An 8,887-nucleotide genomic window follows, 5' to 3' on the forward strand; every position below is an offset into this window, starting at 1 on the left:
CTTCTTAGATGGACAAAACCATGTGCACTGCAGGGGGGCAGATGTAACATGTGCAGAGAGAATTAGATTTGGGTGAGTTATTTTGTTTCTGTGCAGGGAAAATACTGACTGCATGATTTTACACTTCAATATAGATCTCACTTTGAAGAAAAACCCCACCCAAATCTAATTCTCTCTGCACAAGTTACATCTGCCCCACCCGCAGTGCACATGGTTTTGTCCATCTAAGAAGGATTTTGTCAGAAAGAATGGACTAGAATAACCCCCAATGTTATCCGCTTGATGTGACAAATAGACCAGCGTGTAGCTGCCTGCAAGTTGTATATAAACTACCCGAACAGTAATATTGCATTCTACTGATGAATGAGAGCAGTGTTCTGTGTGTAACTTGCTAATATAGAGGGTGGGAAGTTAAGGAGAAATAAGAAGGAAAGCAAAAAAAAAAATCCTGCAGTATATTTTCTCCTGTAATCACATCTTTCATTAGCGTCACCTCTCTGCCGCGGGAGCAGTAAATTGGCCATTTCAAATTGTCCACAAATGTTGCTAGAGAAAAATAAGGCGTAATAAATATGTTATTATCCACATGCTATTTCTATGCACTGCTCCTAGAGAGTAGCGTTAATTACCAACGTGCTTTTCACACTTCTTACAAGCCACACCTACGCCATCACAGCGTTCTTTGTTCAACAGTTACTATGTCAGGGCTATATTAAACCCACTATCACAATGCAGAAATTATATAAATATATGTAGAGTGTGCTGAGTGCTCATTTTTATCCATTTGTATCTATCTATACATATATATTTTATATATATATATATATATATATATATAAAGGTGGACACACCAGCATATCAAAAATAGTCCATATACATATTACCAGGTCAAAACAGCAGCATGGCAAATGTGGCATGGTGGTCCACCTAGAGGGTCACTGATGCCCGACGGCCGTTTCGGTGTGCTATCACCGTCCTCAGGAGCATGTGACCCTTCTAGGAGACCGGATATAAATAGCGTGTATCATTAACAAAATACCTGACACCTGTGTGCTCGTCTGTCACTGATTCCCTGCAGCTACCCGTGTCCAGGCAACGAACCTAAGCTTGGAGGTGCGGCCAGGAACTGACATGACGCTGTTTCCGGCTTTCGCCGTACACAGCGTCGTCTCCATGGCAACCTCATAACATACAGCGGGAGACACCGACGTCATGAACACGTCGTCGGGCTGGGTGGGAACCAGCCTCGGCGTCCGTCGTCATGGAAACGGGTCTCACTTAGCTGTATCCGCAGCACGTCGGTGAAGTGCGGGCGTCCCCAACTAAAAGCCGAGTGACACCGCAATCACTGGCGGTGCAGGGGAAATAAGTGCTTTCGACATAGAAAGTTGACAGGCTGGGGGCCTGATTCACCTCTCGTCAATGGGCACAATTTAAATGGGAAAATTGGACAGAGCTGCGGATTTGATCAAGACTTGCACTCAAGGTCATTAGTGAAAATAATACAGAAACAAATAAACAAATACACATAAAATATAATCCAAATCTAGCACCAAAGGCGTCAGAGGACACCATCATGTTGATAATCGTGAAAAGTATTAGTCCTGATCAAAGGAAACAATGTAGGGATTGTTCTTCGTTAAGTCCATTGGGTGAGGTACAGTTAAGTAAGTTGATCCAATAACACTCTCTCCGGAGTAACAAATTGCCCCGGTCCCCCCCTCTCCTCAGCGGGGGTATGTGGTCCAGAGGTTGGAAACGGAAGTCCTTTAAAGTATGACCACAATTATGAAAATGCTTAGCGACTGGTGGAGTACTGTTATCGATGGAACTTATAGCTTTCTTTATAGATGACCGATGCATAGCAATTCTTTCTTTAGCAGTCCTGATGGTCTTGCCGATATATATCATTTTACATGGACAAATTATGGCGTAAACCACAAATCGGCTGTCACAATCAAGATGGAAATGTATAGGATAAGTCCTGGATGTATTAGGTTCTGTAAAGACAGGTGAGGTTATCATATGTTGACAATTGATGCATTTGGTACACCTGAAGCTACCATTCACAGGACTAAGCCACTCAAATTTCTTTTTAGGTAACAGATCAGATTTTGCAACAAGATTTTTGGCATTACTACTCTTCTTGTAACAGAACATAGGAAACTTGTCACAGAATTTACTCATGGTGTCATCGGCCTGTAAAATGTGCCAATGATTCTGTATGACTTCTCTAATCTTTTTTGAGGCTATGGAGTAAGTACTTACAAAGGTTAGTCTATCATTAAGATTGTCCTTAGTAGTAGACACCAGAGATTGTTCCTGTGACAAGTTTTTACAATGAGTAATAGCATCCTGTATTTCATGTTCAGGGTAACCCCTGTTAATGAACCTGTCACCCATCTCAATAAGAGCTGCAGCTAATGTACTGTAGTCTGATGTAATACGTCTAACCCTAAGGAGTTGTGACAGTGGCAAGCCCCTCTTTAACGGCATAGGATGAAAACTGTCTGCCATTAATAAAGTATTTTTGTCCGTCGGTTTTCTGTAAATCTGAGTCGACAACATCCCATCTGTCAAAGTTACACCAACGTCAAGAAAGCTAATGTAACGGTCACTGTAAGCCATTGTGAAACGTATAGTAGTCTCCAAAGAATTCAGATAGTCCACAAAAAACGTCAGGCGATCCACACCGCCAGTCCACACCATGAAGAGGTCGTCAATATATCTTACATAAAAAAATACAAAAGGTGAAAATTGATCATGTGACATAATGTGTTGATTCTCATACATGTGCATATACAGGTTGTCATAGGCTGGGGCCATGTTCGACCCCATAGCCGTGCCCTGCAGCTGTAAAAAAAATCTATTTTCAAACAAAAAATAATTTTTAGTCAGCACAATTTCCATGAGTAAAAGTAAAAAATTAACATTGGGACCCCCATAGTGTGGACTGGCGGTGATCAAGGCCCTAACAGCATCTAAGCCCTCCTTATGTATGATATTAGTGTAAAGGCTGGATACGTCCAGTGTCACTAACAGTGCATTTGGTGGTATATTTTTCAAATTTTTTAATTTTAGTATGAAATCCGTAGTGTCACGTAAATAGTACGCGGTGTTCTGAACCACTGGCTGGAGCCAAAAATCAATGTATTGGGACAGCGGTTGACATATTGAACCACATGAAGAGACTATGGGTCGGCCGGGAGGTTTGATTAGGGTTTTGTGAATTTTAGGTAATATATACAGGATGGGGATGCGAGGATGGGTTTGAGTCAAAAAGTAAGCAGTGGTCTCATCTAACCAGTTGTTGCCTAAGCCCAAGGAGATTACAGAATCTATCTCTTTTTTATAACTGTAGGTAGGGTCGTAGGTCAAACATTTATAACAACTGGAATCTGATAACTGTCTTTGTATTTCTGATACATAATCGCATCTATTTAAGATAACCACCCCGCCCCCCTTGTCAGCGGGGCGGATGGTTATCTCCTGATTGGAACCTAGACTTCGAAGCGCTAGATTTTGTTGTTTAGATAGATTAGAATATGAGACTTTTTGGTGACTAATGTAATCAAGGGTATCCCTTTTAACTAGATTAATGAAAATCTCAATCGAGGGATTAGAGTAGGGTGGCTCAAAGGTGCTTTTAGACTTGAATTAATTGGTGGGTTTATCAGATGGGGGGGTTTTAGCAAAGAAGTTTTTTAATTTCAACAATCTATGAAATCGATATAGTTCGACTTCGAAGTCAAAGGGTCTCTGTTTAAAGGTCCTAACAAAAGACAAGCCCTTACCAAGCACTTCCAGCTCGTCAGTGCTAGGGGTGTAGTTAGATAGATTAAAAACTACTGTTTCCCTTTGTTCCGTCCTTGCTGTCTTTTTCCTAAGCTTAACTCCTCCCCTCCTAGTAGTTCTCCTCCTTGGCCCTTGTACTTGGACCGGGTAACGCTGCCCTTTGGAAAAACCCGTTTCCCTGATTGGTCTGAATCACTAGCAGAGGTGTGTGTATCTACATCAGTAAAGTCTCTATCCTGGCGTCCTGTCCGTCTACGTCTCGTCCTAAAATTCTCCCTCCAGTTAGGTTTAGGATTGTCATTGCCCAATACCCAACCGTAAACCCGCATGTCCCTGTAGTCATCCTTAACCACCTTGTACTTGCTTTTTTTGAAAGCTAGTAAATCGGTGGGGAAGGCAGTGATGGATTCCTCTAACTTAACTGTCATGTCACCCGTTGGTTCATTTTTTAAAAGTTCTAAACCCAAATTTTCACAAGTAACAATTTCCTGATCTAATATTTCCAAATCAGCATTAACCTGCTCAATGACTAATAGAATCAATTGGAATGAACAGTCATTTAGGATTTGACACCATTGCTTACAGAAATTGCTATTGGTTCTCCCTATTGTGGGCTGATTTCGTATTCTGAAGCCTCGAGGTATCATTTTATCTTTAAAATACTGTGAAAGTGTAAGACCATGTAAGGTCAATTCAACCTTCCTTTTCTTCAGCTTAAGAAGATCAGCATAAACCTCTGCAGCCGTATCCACATCGAAAGCTAGCGACTCTGTATTGGTGAATAAAATCCTAGCTTCATCCTTGCTATCGAATCTTTTGATTCCAGTCAAAGCATCAGGCAATGCATTGGTATCATCCATAATGGTAATCCTCAAAGCCAATTGGTACCACCAAAGAAGAAGTAAGTAACGAAAAAAAATGTGAAAAATATCCAAAAAAGAGAACCTGTCTCTTTAAAAAATGTCTCTTTAAAAGCGAGGTGCAATCTGCATAATAATGTTAAATATCCCAATAGCAGTTAGCACACTTCATTTACATCATCTGGGGAAATGCTGAAGCCACGTAAATGTGGTATGGTGAATAGTTAAAGGCCAGCATAACACAAAAAAATAGCAGAAGATAGCAAAAAAGCAAAAAGCTGTGTTTAATCATAAAGGTGGACACACCAGCATATCAAAAATAGTCCATATACATATTACCAGGTCAAAACAGCAGCATGGCAAATGTGGCATGGTGGTCCACCTAGAGGGTCACTGATGCCCGACGGCCGTTTCGGTGTGCTATCACCGTCCTCAGGAGCATAAGTGACCCTTCTAGGAGACCGGATATAAATAGCGTGTATCATTAACAAAATACCTGACACCTGTGTGCTCGTCTGTCACTGATTCCCTGCAGCTACCCGTGTCCAGGCAACGAACCTAAGCTTGGAGGTGCGGCCAGGAACTGACATGACGCTGTTTCCGGCTTTCGCCGTACACAGCGTCGTCTCCATGGCAACCTCATAACATACAGCGGGAGACACCGACGTCATGAACACGTCGTCGGGCTGGGTGGGAACCAGCCTCGGCGTCCGTCGTCATGGAAACGGGTCTCACTTAGCTGTATCCGCAGCACGTCGGTGAAGTGCGGGCGTCCCCAACTAAAAGCCGAGTGACACCGCAATCACCGGCGGTGCAGGGGAAATAAGTGCTTTCGACATAGAAAGTTGACAGGCTGGGGGCCTGATTCACCTCTCGTCAATGGGCACAATTTAAATGGGAAAATTGGACAGAGCTGCGGATTTGATCAAGACTTGCACTCAAGGTCATTAGTGAAAATAATACAGAAACAAATAAACAAATACACACAAAATATAATCCAAATCTAGCACCAAAGGCGTCAGAGGACACCATCATGTTGATAATCGTGAAAAGTATTAGTCCTGATCAAAGGAAACAATGTAGGGATTGTTCTTCGTTAAGTCCATTGGGTGAGGTACAGTTAAGTAAGTTGATCCAATAACACTCTCTCCGGTGTCCATGTAAAATTTGTCCATGTAAAATGATATATATCGGCAAGACCATCAGGACTGCTAAAGAAAGAATTGCTATGCATCGGTCATCTATAAAGAAAGCTATAAGTTCCATCGATAACAGTACTCCACCAGTCGCTAAGCATTTTCATAATTGTGGTCATACTTTAAAGGACTTCCGTTTCCAACCTCTGGACCACATACCCCCGCTGAGGAGAGGGGGGGACCGGGGCAATTTGTTACTCCGGAGAGAGTGTTATTGGATCAACTTACTTAACTGTACCTCACCCAATGGACTTAACGAAGAACAATCCCTACATTGTTTCCTTTGATCAGGACTAATACTTTTCACGATTATCAACATGATGGTGTCCTCTGACGCCTTTGGTGCTAGATTTGGATTATATTTTGTGTGTATTTGTTTATTTGTTTCTGTATTATTTTCACTAATGACCTTGAGTGCAAGTCTTGATCAAATCCGCAGCTCTGTCCAATTTTCCCATTTAAATTGTGCCCATTGACGAGAGGTGAATCAGGCCCCCAGCCTGTCAACTTTCTATGTCGAAAGCACTTATTTCCCTTGCACCGCCGGTGATTGCGGTGTCACTCGGCTTTTAGTTGGGGACGCCCGCACTTCACCGACGTGCTGCGGATACAGCTAAGTGAGACCCGTTTCCATGACGACGGACGCCGAGGCTGGTTCCCACCCAGCCCGACGACGTGTTCATGACGTCGGTGTCTCCCGCTGTATGTTATGAGGTTGCCATGGAGACGACGCTGTGTACGGCGAAAGCCGGAAACAGCGTCATGTCAGTTCCTGGCCGCACCTCCAAGCTTAGGTTCGTTGCCTGGACACGGGTAGCTGCAGGGAATCAGTGACAGACGAGCACACAGGTGTCAGGTATTTTGTTAATGATACACGCTATTTATATCCGGTCTCCTAGAAGGGTCACATGCTCCTGAGGACGGTGATAGCACACCGAAACGGCCGTCGGGCATCAGTGACCCTCTAGGTGGACCACCATGCCACATTTGCCATGCTGCTGTTTTGACCTGGTAATATGTATATGGACTATTTTTGATATGCTGGTGTGTCCACCTTTATGATTAAACACAGCTTTTTGCTTTTTTTTGCTATCTTCTGCTATTTTTTTTGTGTTATGCTGGCCTTTAACTATTCACCATACCACATTTACGTGGCTTCAGCATTTCCCCAGATGATGTAAATGAAGTGTGCTACAGTAACTGCTATTGGGATATATATATATATATATATATATATATATATATATATATATATATATATATATATACAAAGTAATATTATAGAGTGCTCTAGATGCTACAATTATAACTAAACCTACAATACCACCCAGCAGATTATAATACTATAAGATAATGACACTGTTATGTCATCATAAAAGATGTCACATTCAATATTTCCTTCCAATGTCTGACAACAGCATCTATTCACAAGACGCAGGATCCATTTTGCAGTAAAGCTGTTTATTTAAACAAATACCCGTATTATGACATAATAGTGTTATTATCTTATTGTATTATAATCTGCTGGGTGGTATTTTTAGGTTTAGTTTTAATTTTAGCCTCTAGTGCACTCTATAATATTCCTTTCTGTACTTCCCCAACACCTCACAGCACAAGACTGAGACCAATACTCAAGTTTTATATTTCTTCTTCATCTATCTTGGTGACGCAGCTGACCTTGGGATGTAGAAGGGTCCAATAGGAGCCAGGCAGCTATGCTAAATATTTTGAAGACGGCAGGCTCCTCCCTCACTGCATACCATCAGGCTTCAGTTCGTTCTAGGTGCCCACAGGAGTGGGTGCTATGCTGAACAGGCTGCTCCGCAGCCGGAAGATTGGACTAGCTAGGTGTTTTTTTATTTTTCTTAATTTTACACATAGTTTAGTGCAGACGACAGTGTGAGGATTCTATGAGAATCCTCACACTGACAGCGCAGCAGGAGCTGACAGAATCGCGTCCTGTCAGCATCCTGTGCGCAGAGAGATGCTGTCTGGTCTCTCTGCACAGCGCTTTCAGCCCTACAGCGGTAGAGGCGGCCTGGGCTCAGGGGGGACTCCGGGCCCGGCTCTCCGCAAGGGGGGGATTGTAGGTGAAGGACCCCCCAGGATGGCGGCCGCCATTTTTATTGAGCTTACAGGCTGGACTCCTTCACGGAGGGCACAGCCTGTTACAGGAGCCCGGACACGGGCAATCCCATGTGATTCCCAGCAGAGGGGGAGGCACCAGGGAATGGATTAGCAATGGTAGGAGCGGCTCCCAGGGGGTAGATGGCACCAAAGAGCCATGGACCCCGCTGGAGCAGGGACAATGGTCTCTTCCTCTGTCTCTGTTCGGCACCTTTTGGATGCACAGTACTGCGGAGCTGAAGGCTGCATATACAGAGGGACAAGCTGATCCTGGGCATCGCGTGGGTTTCTAAAGCAATGATTGTGTGGGCTAACACACTGTGTTCTTCCTTACAGCCTGATTCAGAGGCCTTGGCTTGGGCAGAGAAATTGAAGGCTGCTGCAGAATATACCTGCAACGCCGGTGAAGAGGCAGTTAAGATGCTTTCTAAGGTATCGGCAGTTTCAGTACATGCTCGTCGAGTGTTGTGGCTCAAGGCCTGGGAGGCTGCTATTGAGTCCAAGAAAGCCCTGGAGGCTTTGGCTTTCAAAGGGGAATTTCTTTTTGGATCTGAATTGGAGGAAATTATTAAGCAGGGTACAGGTGGGAAGAGTACTTTTCTTCCTACGCCTGCAGCAAAACGTGGTTCATCCAGGTTTGCTGCTTTTCGTACCTTTAAGCCGTCCTTTCTGGGATTAGCGTCTTCAAAGGGCCAGTCCAGTAGGGGTTTCCTACAGGAAAGGGAAAAACCTCCATTTATGGGTGGACCATTTCAGGATGAAGTCTCTGAGGACGGTGTTACTGAGCCTGGAACCAGGGGAATTTCTGGCGTCCATGGACATTCAGAACGCGTATTTGCACGTTCCTATTCACGAAGAACATCAATCCTTACTGCGTTTTTTGCGATAGGAGATTTGCACCAGCAGTTT

Source organism: Crinia signifera, chromosome 12 (genome assembly GCF_055691185.1).
Source record: "Crinia signifera chromosome 12, ASM5569118v1, whole genome shotgun sequence".
Lineage (NCBI taxonomy): Eukaryota > Metazoa > Chordata > Amphibia > Anura > Myobatrachidae > Crinia > Crinia signifera.